The sequence below is a fragment of the Marmota monax genome, unplaced genomic scaffold (assembly GCF_021218885.2).
Source record: "Marmota monax isolate L192 unplaced genomic scaffold, Marmota_monax_Labrador192_F-V1.1 WCK01_AAM20220418_F8-fsc00024, whole genome shotgun sequence".
NCBI classification, from domain to species: domain Eukaryota; kingdom Metazoa; phylum Chordata; class Mammalia; order Rodentia; family Sciuridae; genus Marmota; species Marmota monax.
The window spans coordinates 10668516-10684053 of NW_026695224.1; the positions used below are offsets into that span (position 1 = coordinate 10668516).

The 15538-nt window shown below is 47.9% G+C and overlaps 2 non-coding genes across 2 annotated transcripts; one reads left to right on the forward strand and one right to left on the reverse strand.

Annotated features, from left to right (window-relative positions):
- Positions 1–10098: 10098 nt before the first annotated feature.
- Trnal-cag (transfer RNA leucine (anticodon CAG)) lies at positions 10099–10181 on the forward strand. Its single transcript has one exon. It is a non-coding gene; the product is annotated as a tRNA-Leu (tRNA).
- Positions 10182–10429: 248 nt separating this feature from the next.
- Trnal-cag (transfer RNA leucine (anticodon CAG)) lies at positions 10430–10512 on the reverse strand. The gene has a single exon. It is a non-coding gene; the product is annotated as a tRNA-Leu (tRNA).
- Between the last annotated feature and the right edge of the window lie 5026 nt (positions 10513–15538).

A 15538-nucleotide genomic window follows, 5' to 3' on the forward strand; every position in this document is an offset into this window, starting at 1 on the left:
GTGGTACTCACCTGTGATCCCAGAGGCTCAGGAGGCTGAGGCAGGAGGATCATGAGTTCAAAGCCAGCCTCAGCAATTTAGGAAGACCCAAAGCAACTCAGCAAGACTGTGTCTCTAAATGAAATTTTAAAAAAGGGCCGGGAATGTGGCTCAGTAGTTAATTGTCCCTGAGTTCAATACCTGGTACAAAAAAAAAAAAAAAATCAATCTGAATGTGGTGGTGCTCGCCTGTAATCCCAGCTACTGGGGAGGCTGAGGCAAGAGAATTCCAAGTTCAAGGCCAGCCTGGAAAATTTAGTGAGACACAGTCTTAAAGTAAAATTGAAAGGGCTGGGATATAGCTCATTGATAGTGTTCTTGACCAGCAGGTGTGAGGCTCTGGGTCAGTTCCCAGTTCTGCAAAACAAACCAACAAAACCCAGCAGAAATTTGCTCTCTCATACTTCTGGAGGCCAACTATTTGAAATCAGTTTCATGGAGCCAAAATCAAATCACGGAGTCCTCTGGCCATGCTTCCTCCACCCCTGTCTCTTCCTCCAACATCATGTTATACCTTCCTCTTCGGTTTCTTATATGGATACTTGGGGTTGGATTAGGGTCAACTCAAAGAATCCAGAATAATCTTGTAGTACTGGAGACTGAACCCAGGGCCTCGCCTATGTTAGGCAAGCACTGTAGCCCTCGGCTACATCCTTATCCTCCCCCTACTTTTTTTTGGGGGGGGAGGGGGATAATGAGGATTGAAACCAGGGGCACTTAACCACGGAGCTATATCCCTAACCGTTTTTACTTTTTATTTTGAGAAAAGGTCTCACTAAATTGCCCAGACTAGCCTCAAATTTGTGATCCTCCTGCCTCTGCCTCTGCTTGAGTTGCTGAGATGACAGGTGTCTGCACCATGCCCAGCAAGACTCCATATCTTTCCTTTCTTTTCCTTTATACCTGCCTGTCCTCCCACCTTGGTCCCCTCCACCTGGGACCCTTTTTCTTTTTTACTTTCTATCTTTCTTTTCTTTTCCTTTTTGTTGGTATCAGGGATTGAACCCAGGGGCACTTAACCACTGAGCCACATCCCCAGATCTTTTTATTTTTTATTTTGAGTCAAGTTCTCTCTGAGTTGCTTAAGGCCTTGCTAAGTTGCTGTGGCTGGCCTTGAATTTACTATCCTTCTGACTCAGCCTCCTGAGCTACTGGGATTACAGGTGTTCACCCCACCCCCAGCCCCCTTTTTCTTTTCTTTTTTATTCTTTTTTTTAACTTTTTTATTTGTTGATGGACCTTTATTTATTGACTTCAACGTGGTGCTGAGAATCGAACCCAGTGCCTCACACAAGCGCTCTACCAACTAAGCCACAACTCCCCCCCACCCCACCCCCTTTTTCTTTATAAGGCAAAATTTACAGATTCCAGGATGAGGCTATGGAAGATCTTTGGGTGGCCATTATTCAGCCTACCACACTTGTTGGAAAGGAGTTAACTTTTATTTTAAAGCCTAGAGGGTTTTAAGCAGGCAAATGACAAGATTGGGGAACTTTGAAAGGATCCCTGGTCAGCCAGATGCAGGGGCACATGCCTGTGATCCCAGCTACTCCAGGGGCTGAGACAGGAAGATCACAAGTTCGAGGCCAGCCTCCGCAGCTTGGTGAGCCTCTGAATCAAAAATAAAAAGTGAGCTTCCCTCCCATGCACAAGGCCCTGGGTTCAATCCCCAGCACCACACACACACACACACACACACAAAATCAATCAATCAATCAATAAATAATCAAAAGTGGAAAATAGGCCCAGGGATGGAGCTAGTGGTAAAGGGCCCTGGGTTCAATCCCCAGTATATATATATATATATATATATATATATATATATATATATATATATATATATATATAAAAGGGGTGGTGGGGAGAAAAAGAAAGAGAGAGAGAGACAAAAAAGAAAGACTCAAATGGTTGTTTAGACCCTTCCCCTCCTACCCACCCCGGGTGGAGCAGGTACTCTGGAAAGGACTTTTTAGTAACTGCAAAACGGTTCCCCAGAGAGCAGCCCCTTTGTAGACCAGTCGCAGTGTAGAACAAAGCTCGGGTGAGGACATATAATTTTATCATGACACAGAAAACAAGAAAGTGATTGTTTCTGAGGCAGATTCTAAAACAGTAGGGTGTTTTTGTTTTGCTTTTGGTTTGGATTTTGTTTTTTTGGTTAATCCCACTTTCATTCCTTTCAAATGGCAGCGAGCAGGGCTGAATTGCCGCACTGTCTTCCTGCTACGACATTTTCTTCCAAACCAACTTCACTCGCCCCAGTCAGAAGAAGTGGGAAGGAACCTGGCCCAGGCTGGAACCTACTGCCCACCCACATCTCCACTGGCACCATGAGAACTTTGGGTTCTTGGGATGGGGTTGGGTGTGGGGGACCGAGGCCCAAGCTGGGGCTGAGGAGTCAGCCCGTCCACTCCTAGGCCTGGCCCCCTCCTGGGGTCTGGACGGGCCACCCCCACCTGGAGCACCTTCAGCACAAAGGAGCTTACCCTGTGTGCTGGGCCGGGTGTGCTGGAGAGGCAGTGGGGACTCGGGCCCTGAGAAGATGTTTAGTGGGGGCCTTGGGTGCATCAGACCCTGGGGACATCTGTGAGCTGTGGTCAGAAGTCCGCCCTCAGAGAGTCTTAGCAAGAGACAGAGAAATAGATAATCACTGAAAATAATTATGTTACTCCAGAAAAAGAGAAGGATGTCATGAGAGAGAGTAATTCTGAGGATGGGGGTATCATGGAGAAAGCTAAATCCGAGAAGCTCTGATCGTTTAAAAAAAATTTTTTTTTAGTTGTCGGTGGACCTTTATTTTATGTATTTATGTGTGGTGCTGAAAATCAAACCCAGTGCCTCACACGTTAGGCAAGTGCTCTGCCACTGAGCCACAAACCAGCCCCAAGGTCTGATCATTTAAGCAGAGACCTGAAAGACGAGTAAAAATCAGACAGAGAAAATTGCCATATGTGCAGAAAATATTTGGGGGGTCTTTCAGGAAAGATGGAAGGCTATGAACTCGGGGCATGGGGAGCGATGAGATAGAAGAGGCAAACAGGGGCCAGATCACATGGGTCTTAAACCCTTGGTAATGGAGTGGATTTTATTAAAAATGACAACCACGTTAACAGTGTTTAGAGGTGATAAAAGAAAAGAAAAGGAATATAAAGAACAGGGCACTGAGCTGGGTGCTGCGATGGTAGTGCACATCTGTAATCCCAGCAGCCTGGGAGGCTGTGGCAGGAGGATTGCAGGTTCGAGGCTAGCCTTAGCAACTTAGCCAGATTGTCTCAAAGAAAAAAAAGGGCAAGGGGTTCAGCTCAGTGGTAGAGAGTTCCTGGGTCCACTCCTCAGTAACACACACACACACACACACACACACACACGGCTACTGAAGGACAGTTAACTAATTGATTTATAACATTAAGAAGCACACACTAAGGTCCCTGTGGACTTCATCTGACAGCTGCCAGAAGCCAGCTTTGGGAAGATGCCAATTACAATCAGCAAATGATGACCGAGGCTTTCCAGCTTGGCCCGAGCCGATGGCATAGTTGTAATGCTTTCATTCTCTTAGTTTTAGTTCCACAATTGACTCATTAATTTATTTCATTGCCTATCATACATACCTCTTCCAATCCACATCTTGCCCTCTAGGGAATCGTGGCTAAGAGTTGACGTATCCTACCGGATCTTTTCTTTCTGTTTTCTTTTTACTGACAGATGTATATTCAGAAATCTAAGACTTCTTTGTGTATTATTTAAAACTTTTAAAACTCATTTTTACAAAAAAAAAAAATGAGATTCTGCTGTCCCTGTTGAAACCTGACCCTTTTACTTAATGTGTCTGGGAAATATCTCCAGGAGGGTACACAGAGACGAAACTCGTTCTTTTTTACATGCTGTAATAGCTCATAACATTCCATATTTCTTTATCCATTCTGCCACAGGGAGGCATTTAAATGGCTTCCAATAATTCCTCTAGGGTGTGTGTGTGTGTGTGTGTGTGTGTGTGTTGCTAGGGATTAAACCCAAGACATCTATCATGGTTCCATAATTATTCTTATTTACACATCTTTGCACATGCATGAGACTTTCTATTGGATATGATCTTTGAAATAGAACCACTGAACTGAAAGGTATTTGAAGGATTTGAATTTTTACCATTGTTTAAATAGATCCTGCCAAATTGTTCTGAAAGCCCATATTAGTTGATACCTCCTCTAAGCTTAGCTACTTGCTACCCCCCTGGACATGTGTGATGAGCATTAAAAAAATAATAACAATAACAAAAAGTAAAAAAATCTTTGCATTTGCATCTTTTGATATTTAGCCAGTGGAGCACTCTCTTCTTAAGCTTATTGGCACATTTCTGTTTCTAAGAATTTATCATTTAAATTATTTACCTTTGTAAAGAACTTAAATTTAACCCAGACTGGTGGCACGTGCCTGTAATTCTGGCAACTCAGGAGGTAAAAGCAGGAGGATGGAAGTTTGAGGCCAGCCTCAGCAATTTAGCAGGACTCTCAGCAACTTAGTGAGACCCTGTTTCAAAGTAAACTATAAAAAGGGGCTGGGGATATTATAGCTCAGTAGTAAAGTACCCCTAGGTTCAACCCCAGTACCAAAAAATTTTTAAAAAGAGAGGGGTGGGGGAAGAAAGAAAGAAAGAAAGAAAGAAAGAAAGAAAGGGGCTAGGGCTGTAGCTCAGTGGTAAAGTGCTTGCCTCGTATGTGTAAGGCACTGGGTTCGATCCCCAGCACCACATAAAAATAAAGATACTGTGTGTTCATCTACAACAAAATAAATATTAAAAAGAAAGAAAGAAGAAAGATTAATTTAAATTCACCTAAGGAGAGATCTAGACTTTACCTTCAATCTCTAAACCTGTGGGATGTCATAACTAACAGAAATGTCTTTGATTAGGGTGGGGCTGGCCACCCCAGATAGTGTGCCCTATGGGATTTCAGGTGGGGTCCAGCTGCACCACTTGGGCTGACAATGTGGCTTAGGGTGGGGCTTGGGGACACAAGGCATCAGATCAGGAAGCTGGAGCTCTGGGGAGCTGGAGATTGAGACCAGCCCCTGTCTACTGTGACCTGGTGTTGGAGCTCTGGTAGAAACTCTGACACTGAGACGGTGACATCACTCGGTTGGCAACGCCCCCTGTGTACGAGACACAGTTCTGGGGAAGCGACCTGACTCCACAGAGGACACAGGAAGTTCCAGGCTGGAGCCCTCCCAGGTTCCATACCCGCCATCCCGACCTCCCTGACCGATTTTGTTCTTATCTATACTAAATGGCCACCGTGCCCACCCAGCCCTCAGCCTGGTCTGTTCTGAGTCCCTCTAGTGAATGATGGGACCTGCGGGTGGTTTGGGAGGTCCTGGGCTCTGAAGTTGGGGGGCCATGTCCCCAGTCTTGCAGATCCCTGCGCGCCCTCGGGCTATGCTGCCTCTGTGTGCTTTGGAAAGTGTTCCCTGTTATGATTTCCTTTTTTCTTTGGATAGTTATCCTTTGTCACTTAGAACTCCTGGGCTCAAGCACCCTCCTCCTCCTCCTCAGTCTCCCTACTACCAAGTGCCACTGTATCCTGCTCTTTGTCACTCCATGTGTTGCTGTTGTCTCCTGTTTTGTCGCTCCCAATTTGTGGCATTTTGACACATGTGCAAGACTCTGTAACCCCACCCGAATTACAACGGAGAACGTTTTACGTGGAGCCTGCAGGAGGGGGAGGCCTGAGGAGCTTCCAGTCCACTGCTGTGTCCACCCCATCCCAGAATGCGCCCACCAGCAGTGCCAGGACTGTTTAGTGTGGGGAAGAAGCTGGGGGAAAGGGGAAGGGTGACAAGAACCCCCCTTCAAAGATCATCCCATTCCTTGGTCTATACCCAAAGGACTTAAAAACAGCATACTTCAAGGACACAGCCACATCCATGTTTACAGCAGCACAATTCACAATAGCTAAACTGTGGAGCCAACCTAGATGCCCCTCAGTAGATGAATGGATAAAAAAAATGTGGCATATATACACAATGGAATATTACTCAGCAATTAAAGAGAATAAAATCATAGCCTTTGCAGGTAAATGGGTGGAGTTGGAGAAGAGAATGTTAAGTGAAGTCAGCCAATCCTTAAAAAAACAAATGCTGAATGTTTTCTCCGATATAAGGAGTCTGATTCATAGTGGGGTTGGGAGGAGACGCAAGGGAAGAACAGACGAACTCTAGACAGGGAAAAGGGGTGGAAGGGGAAAGGAGAGGGGGTAGAAATGAGGGTGGAATGAGACGGGCATCATTACCCTAAGTACATGTATGAAGACACGAATGGTGTGAATATACTTTGTATACAACCAGAGACATGAAAAACTGTGCTCTATGTCTGTACTATGAATTGTACTGCATTCTGCTGTCATATTAACACATCAGAATTAAAAAAAAATCTGGGGACAAAGCTGGGCATGGGGATGCATGCCTGCAATCTCAGCAACCCTCGAGGCTGAGACTGGAGGATCCTGAGGTCAAAGCCAGTTAGTGAGAGGCCCTAGGCAATTTATTGAAACCCCGTCTCAACCAGGAACACATCATCCCCACCAGAAAAGACCATGTGAAGTGAGTTTTTGATGATCTAGGGACCTTCATCAAATAACAGGTGTTGGGAAACACTCGTTTTTTTTTTTTTTTTATGTTGTTCATGGATCTTTATTTTATTTTTTTGTACGCGTGCTGAGAATCAAACCCAGTGCCTCACACATGCTAGGCAAGCGCTCTACCACTGAGCCACAATCCCCAGCCCTAAACCCATGCTTCTTAACTTGGCCTTTAATCTGATTATGTCAAGGAGAGAGCCTCAGTTTGTGCTAATAGGTCTTTAACATCTGATTCCTTAATCTCTTGTTAATCTCCCCCGACTTTTTTTATACTGGAGATTGAACATGGGGGCGCTAACCACAGAACTACATCTCCAGCCCTTCTTTGTATTTTATTTAGAGATGGGGTTTCACTGAGTATTTTTTTGCTTAGGGCCTCACTAAATTGCTGAGGCTGGCTTTGAACTCGGAGATCCTCCTGTCTCCAGAGCTGCTGGGATGACAGGTATGAGCCCAGGCGCTCAGCATGTATTTGCATTCTTATAAACTGTACTTTTACTAATGTGAAATAATATTGTTTACTTTTAAAAAACATGTTTGATTTAACCCAATTTACCCAATCTTTTTTATTTAAACAGGCAATCAACATAGAACTTATGGAGATTTTTTTTTCTTTCTTTTATTTTTGTACAGAGGTTTTGAAATTCCCCACTTTGCAGAAGTCTACGCCTACAGCACATTACAGTCTGACCCGCCTCCTTCAAGTGCTCAGAAGCTACCATGGTTCGTGGCTACTACATTAGCATAACTGGAGACAACATCCAAAAATTCCCCTGAAAAATATCTAGGAAACTTTTTGTCCTTTTCAAAGTCTTTCCCCATTTTTTTTTCTGACAGTTTTATTTTTAACTAAAAATGAACTATTTAAATAACCCATGTTCATGGTGCAGATATCAAATGCAGGTAATCAAAGAGAAAAAAAAAATTAAAATCAGCACCACCACCCAGAGATAATCACAGCTGCTGATGTTTCCTGAGCCTCTGAACTTTTCTTTTATCTTTATTGTTTGTTGATTTATTTTATTCTATTTTTTTAATGTGGTGCTCAGGTTTGAACCCAGTGCCTCACCCATGCCAGGGGAGTACTTTACCACTGAGCCACAACCTCAGTCCACTCTGAGACTTTAATACATGCATTTTGTTATGAATACTTTAAATAAATCATTTTATTTATGTGAAATATAGATATGTAAAAATCATAGCTATAGATTTTAATATTTGCATATCTTGTTAATATATAAACTTTGAAATCATATTGTTCCAGTTTTTTTTTTATTGGTGCATTTGGTTGTACATAATGGTAGTATTTTTTGTTACTTATTTGTACATGCATACGATATAACAATATTATTTGGCCAATATTGTTCCCCAGTTTTTCCCCTTTCCCTTCCTTTCACCCTCCCCCGGTCCCTTTCCTCTATTCTACTGATTTCCTTTCAATGGAATCATATTTTTATTTAGGAATTTTTAAAGTTTCAGAATAATTTTAGATTTAATTATTGCAAAGATAATTCAGAGAGGTCACTTACACCACATACCCAGTTTCCACTATTGTTAATATTTTACATGAATTGTGATATTTGTCACAATTAATCACATCATCAGGTGTCTTTAGGCTCTTCTTGGCTGTGACAGTTTCTCAGACTTCTTGTTTTTGATGACCTTGACGGTTTTGAGGAGTACTGGTCAAGTATTTTGTGAAGTATTCCTATGGATTCATCTGATGTTCTGGTGTTTTTCTTGGAGTAAGGTAGTTTTGGGAGGAAGACCACAGAGGGAAAGTGCTGTTCAGGGCACATCATGTCAAGGACAGCTCCTATCAAATGGATTTATCACTTATTGATATTGACCTTGATCACCTGGTGAAGTCATGTTTACTTAAAACATTTTTTTTTTCTTGTAGATGGAACCCAGTGCCTCACAGGTGCTAGGCAAGTGCTCTACCTTTGAGCTACAACCCCAGCCATTTTTTTTTTAAGATTTTTTTTAGTTGTCAATGGACCTTTATTTTATTTATATGTGGTGCTGAGGATTGAACCCAGTGTCTCACACATGCCAGGCAAATAAATGCTCTAGCACTGGGCCACAGCCCCAGCTCCATTTTCATTTTTTGAGACCATCTTTTGCTGAATTGACCAGACCAGCCTGGAACTTGCCAACCTGCCTTAGCCTCCCAAATGGTGTGCCCTCCGCACCTGGCTCCGTATGTTTATTTTTGATTAGATACAATATGCACATGATTCAAAAATTTAAATGTACAAAATGAAACCTCCCTTCTCCCTCCTACAGCTTGAATCATCCAAGGAGCTATTCACTGGGCAGTGACCTGGGTTTTCTTCTCTGTGTGTTTCTGCACATATAAGCACATGTGGACATGGAATTTGTGCGTGTGTGTATGTGAGTGTGTTTTAGTGTGTAAATGCAAGCCCTGTGGCTCTGGTTTCTCCCAGTGTTTTTTATTTCACAGTGGGACTTGAGTTTTCTCCCCATGCCACTTTTCCCCCTTTAGGTCAATTGGGACTGTGTCATGTCCTTCTTTCATACCCAGCAGAGAGGGACCAAGCTCTGTTACTGTGGGGCCAGTCCCAGACCTTCAGCCACCCGGGCCACCACAGCCTGGTGGTGGCGGCGGGACGCTTCGAGGCGGCCATTAAACAAAGGATTGCCCCCAATAATCCGTCCATGACAGGTGGGCTTGGAGGGAAAGCCTAGGCAGCTGGGAGACTGTGGCAGATGACTTGTAGGGACGGTCGAGGAAGGCCTCTCGGTGGGCTGGTCCTCTTAACGTCCATCAGGGAGAAGCAAGATCCTGACCAGAGGGGCCTCCAGAGAACCAGAGGAGGGCAAGGGTGGGGAAGACCCCGCCCCTCACTTCCTGGGGTCCCTGAGATCAAGCAGCCTGCCCACCCACCCATCCCTGCCTCTGTCCTGTGAGCCAACAAGCCCCCCTTTTGGGCCAAACCAGGGCAAGCGGGGCTTCTGTTTCTTGCACCCACAGCAACCTGATGGACGGCTTCGGATTCCTTCCCCTTCCCTGGGTCCCGTAGGCTCCGAGAGGGGCAGAGCTGCACCCCAGGCCACGCCCCATCAGGCGCCAAGCCCGGCAGGAGGCTAGAATTTCATGACATCAACGCGTTTTCCTGGTATTGACTTTTATGGTTATTTTCTAATTGATGGCAAGGGAAACTGGCTTTATTTTGCTGCGGCTTCGAGGTTTGCATGTAAAATGTCTAGGTATCCGGATAGAGGACAGCTAGTTCGGGAGGTCTCAGCGGCGGGTCCCAGCAGCCCCGGTGCCTTTCAGCGGCGCAAGACGGGCAGTGGGAGCCGCTCCGAACCCCGAACTGCTGCTGGGTCTCAGGGCCCAAGCAAACCTCGCCGCGAGAGCCAGGAACTAAAGTGGACCCCACAACGGCCCTTCTAGGAAGTCAGGATGGCCGAGCGGTCTAAGGCGCTGCGTTCAGGTCGCAGTCTCCCCTGGAGGCGTGGGTTCGAATCCCACTTCTGACAGTCTGTGTTTTTTTTTGCCTGCTTTTCTCCCTTCCAATGAAGATGAAGGGTGTACTCTGTACCCTTGACTATACGAATCAAGGTTCTGCGTAAAAGTGTGTGATTTCAATTTTACAGTCCGCAGTTATTGTGCGTTAGAAGAAAATGCTAAGGATAGCTAAATAGTTAAGACGATTAAAAGACAAAAGAAGTCCGCGGATTCAATGAAGCATTTAGTCAGTTGCTGAAGGAAAGGAAAAGTAGAACTTTGTCAGAAGTGGGATTCGAACCCACGCCTCCAGGGGAGACTGCGACCTGAACGCAGCGCCTTAGACCGCTCGGCCATCCTGACTGCTCAGGAACCCGGGCGCGGGCAAACCTCTTCAGAAACTCCAAGTGTGCGCATGCGTGGCGGTAGCGGGTGGATGTGGGTAGAGGCCGGGTTTTCTGCGCGGTATCGGGCGGGGCTAGACACAGCCTCTCTCGAAGGGGCGGGACGAGAGGCACCAGGCGCGCGCCTTGACCGACAGAGGGCGCTCGCCATATGCTGTAGAATCCGAAAGGCCGGGAGACCAAGGACCGTTACTTTAACGGGTATAAATTTACACTTTGCCTCAGCTTTGATTCCTGCAGCTCTGCAAGCAGCCTTGCACTTCCACACTCATATCCCTGTGCAGTTTCTGCCTGCACACCTGCCCCAGCCCGGTGCGGTGGCCCACAACTGTAATCCCAGCGACCCGTGAGGCTGACGCAGGAGGACGGCGAGTTCGAGGCCAGCCTCGCCAACTCAGCGAGGCTGACTCAGAATCAAAAAGCGCAGGGGTTGAGCTTGTCCCGGGGCTCAGTCCCCAGTACCGCCCCCAAAGGTCAGAGATTCCGTGCCCCTGCGCTGGCTAATGGCGTGTGGTCTTGCTGGAGCCCTGACCAGGTGAAGCCCGGGCATGGCTAGGTCTCTGGCTCGCCTAAGCGCTCCTTCCGAACATTCTGGAAACTGCCCATTTGCAGTGATGAGCTCAATCACTCAGTCTCCCTTTTAGACTGGGCTCTGCAGCGGCACAGCCGAGTCACCCTATTTCTACCGTGTCCCCACTGCCCTCCCCGTGCCCGGCACGCAGTGCGTGCGCAGGAAAGATCCGTGCGTGGATCCCTCCCTCGCTTCCTCGGTCTTGCATTCCGTCATTTCGTGACTCATCCCTCCTCTCCCGGCCTCCGCAGCACCTTCCTCCTTTTCTTTCCGTACGTTTCTTCTCCCACCAGACTTGCCCACGCACGTCTGTGTCCAGGGACCGGAAACCTCAGGGCCGCCAGCGCGCCCTTCCCCACGGAGTCTCCAAGAGGCGTCACCCCCCGGCTCCTGGGGTATCAGTAGCCCCATCCCCAGGCAGAGGATGCAACTGCTCAAGAAAGGCGCACACGCGGGGAGGCAGGAGGAGCCACTGATTCGCTGTGTGGCAATGGCAGGCACTGCTCCTCTCTGTGCACGGGACCTGAGGGGACTTCTGTGAGTCGCCCTGGAGTCCAGGGGTCAGGCCCAGATGATGTAATCAGTGGGGACACATTAACTCCTCAGTGCCCTCGTACCCTCCTGAGATGGCATCACAGAGCAGCCTCCGCCAGAGACCATTCTCAACCACTCCTGAATCAGATCCCCTTTGAACCCTTAGGACTTGTCTTGCAGCTTCTTGGGGCTGAGCAGGGGTCCTGGTTATTTGATGGATGGTGAAACCCTCCCTTTTCCCTGTCCCAAATGCCCCCTGCTGGTTGATTGCCAGAACTGATTCCTTTAGGTTTAGCATCATCCTCTCTAAATACAAATTGCGCCTGGCACCAGAAAGGGGGCCAGCATTTATGGAGCACTTGCTATGTGCCAGATGTTTTCCTCAAAGCTGGGAACAAGACAATGTCTACCCTCAAGGTGCATTCAAACATAGAGCCACCCGGAAAGATAAGAAGCAGGTGAATAAAGTTCAGGGCTGATCAATACTGGAAGAAGCATGTGAGAGATTTTGGAATGGGCCTGGTGTGGTGGTGGCGCATGTCTGCAATCCCATCTAAACCCATCCAAGAACAAACAAAATGAGCAGAGATAACTGCATCCTCTCTCGTGAGCCCCTCCACTCTCTGCTTCTCTAGGGCCTTGCCTCTTGCATGACTTTCATGTGCAAATGATTCTTGTCTCTGGTCATGGAAGTGAATTTTGTCTGAGGGGGATGCAGTCAATGATCATCCTGTGGATACTGACCAATTCTCCACCCATTCATGAATTCACGTCAGCATTCTCGATCGCCAGTACATCAGTCGCCTTCGGTTCTCTCTGGACAGATTGTAAGAGTAGACTGATTTCCCCATTAATTATGACTGAAATAAAATGTTTGGTATGAGGATGTAGCTCAGTGGTACAGCAGTTGCCAGGCACGCACCAGGCCCTGAGTTCAATCACCAGCACAGAAAAGAAAAAAAGAACTTTCGCAGCTTCATTTTATATTTATATGAGAATCATTTTTTTTTTTTTTGACACTGGGGATTGAACCCAGGGCTTTGTGTATGCTCCACCATCGCTCCACCATTGCACAACACCCTCAGCTGAAAGTCATTTTTAAATTATCTTAAAAATGATGATTTAGATCGGTGCAATGGCGCACACCTGTAATCTCAGCAACTAGGGAGGCTGAGGCAGGAGGATCTTGAATTCAAAGCCAGCCTTAGCAAAAGCAAGGTGCTAAGCAACTCAGTGAGACCCTGTCTCTAAATAAAATACAAACCAGGGCTGGGGATGGGGGCTCAGTGGTGGAGTGCCCCTGAGTTCAATCCCCGGTATCCACCCATCAAAAAAATATGATGCTTTAACAGTGACCCAGTGACAAGGGGCGGTCATAGCAGTGAGGCTGGGGAGGGCCTCATTGACGAGTTCTCACTGAGTTTAAAAGGAGAGAGACAAGGGAAGGGGCCGATGACCTGGAGCTGCTGTTTGGGGCCCTCTTTTCGCCGCCTGGTCTAGAGGAAGGCTCCCAGGACCCCATTCCAGCCCCAAGTCCTCAAGACCAGAAATGCAAAAGGAGAGGGCGGACACTCCTGTTTGTCCCGTTTCTCCTTATCAGCATCCTGGTCACCAACAATGAATCCACAAGGGACACACCTCACCCATTCCTGGCTCTGGGCATTTGTCCAACTGGGGAGAGAAAAGTCCCTGACTTGGTTTGGAAAGCCCACCAGCGACAGGGGAAAGTCCCTACCCGGCTTTTCCTGACCCCGGGCTTGCTCAGGACTGTGAAGTCAGTGACCCACATCAAGACCTAGTGGTCATCCTGTCAAGGGACCTGAAAGGGGGAATCTTGGCATTCCTGGGACCTGAGGCCACATCACCAACCTGCCTGGGGAAAGGGCGGCAGGAAGCTGAGTTTTAGCAGGTGCTTCCTTTAGATCCATTATTTGCTTCATGTTCATGACACCACCACAGTGATAGGCATCATGCCCACTTGACAGATGAGGAAAACGAGGCTCAGAGAGACCAAGTACTTGACCTAGAGTCACACAGCCAATGAAGCTAATGTGTCTGGCTCAACACCCCCACTTGAGAACGAATATGTGACCAGCACTGTGCCAGGGGCTTTCTGTATATTGTCTCTTTGGAAGGGAAAAAAGGCAAGGGGCTTTGCCAATTCAGGTGGCAGGCTGGACTTGGGTGCTATTTTTAGTCCTGCTCTCATTATTGGAGGAGACTTAAAAGAAAGAGGGGACTTTTCCCAGCGCTGCAGGGGGAATAGTCTGGCCCGGCTTTTGTGCCTCGGGCACTGTTTTCCTTGGCTGAAGGGGGACAGCTGGAGCCACAAGGCTGCGGGAGTGAACACTGCCAAAGCCCTGGCTCTGCCACTCAGTCCTGAGGGTGAAGCCAGGACAGCCCCAGGGGCTGGGGAGCCTGGGGGTGAGGTGGAGGAACCATGTGGCTCTCTCATGGGATGGTTGGGCCTGCTCGGTCCCCTGGAGCTGAAGCCAAGGACCCCCAGGTTCACCTTGGCGTGGAGAAAGTCGGGCGGCCCAGGTTCTCAGGTTTGGATCGGGGAGCATTTCAATGGGACCAGATGGATCAGAGGCCAGGAGCTCTGGACTGTCTGCCGTGCCCCAGAGCACTGGGCCACCCTGGGAAGAGAACCCCAGGAGTGGCCCGACTCTTCCACTTAGTACCCTGATATGCAGGGGGCACAGGGCTGATTTTAACCTGGGGCAGCCGGGCTGAGGGTGGGCCCTGGAACCATCCGAGTTCAAATCCTGCTTCTGCCAATAGCTAGTTCTGTGACCTGAGGGGAATAGCTTACCCCCTTCATTCCTCAGTTCTCCCATTTGCAAAGTGGTTTTCCAAGGATCGTTGAGGAAGTCGAATGAGTTCATGCACCTGAGGGCCCAGAACTGAGTCAATGCTTCATGTGATTGTTAGCCCAGCAAAATGAAGCAGTGTGACATTTCTCACACCTTGTGAGTATGTGGGGCAAGTTCTTACCTGGCAACCTTCACTTGCAGAGAGAATCTCTATAGTGCCATCCCCATGACCCCAAGACCTGCCTGACCTGAGCCAGCCTGGACCACATGTCCAACCTCATCTCCCACCTCCATCTCCTCCTCCATCTTTCTAATCTACCAATATACAAAATCTGTCCCTCTTCAGGGCCTTTGCACATGCTGTTTCCTCTTCCTCCAGACTGTGCAGGACTGGTTCCTTTCATTCCTCCACAAATATCTCTTCCTCAGTCACCTCATTAGCAGTCCCCCCACATCTCTAACTTGCTGCTGTCCTCCCTGCGTCAGATCTAATTTGCTGCCCTCATTTGCTAGCTTACTTATTGACCATGTTCCTGTCCATCTGGTTCTGGTCTAGGGAGGCAGGGACCTTGGCCATCTTGTTCACCAGGGTAGCTCTGTGGGTAGTGGAGTGTCTGTCACAGAGCTTGGTGAGTAGGTACTGTATGCATGGACATACAGACGGAATGGATGGGTAGATGGACAAGTAGATCCCCTGGACTCTTGAAGCCTGTGCTTTGCCCCCTGTGATGGAGCCCAGGAAGTCTGGGGGCCCCTCTGGTGAGGATGTCACTGGCTCTCTCCTTCCCACTGTCTCCTTGGCTCCTTTGGCCCATCTGGACTGAGGACCTCGAGACCCTCTTGAAGGCCTTCTGCTCTGTGCTCTGGGACAAGAGGTGGTTGTAGCTGTGTCAGGGCAGACTTTCTCTCAGAGTGGCCGTCCTCAGTGTCGGGGTTGCAGCTCTGGGTCCCTGGAGCCCCGGATCATCCCCGGCTATTGTCCCTGTGCCAAAGCAGTGCCAACATTAAACACTGCGGCACTGCTGCGGAAACCGAGCCTCCCAAGTCCCAGCCCCGACGGGGTC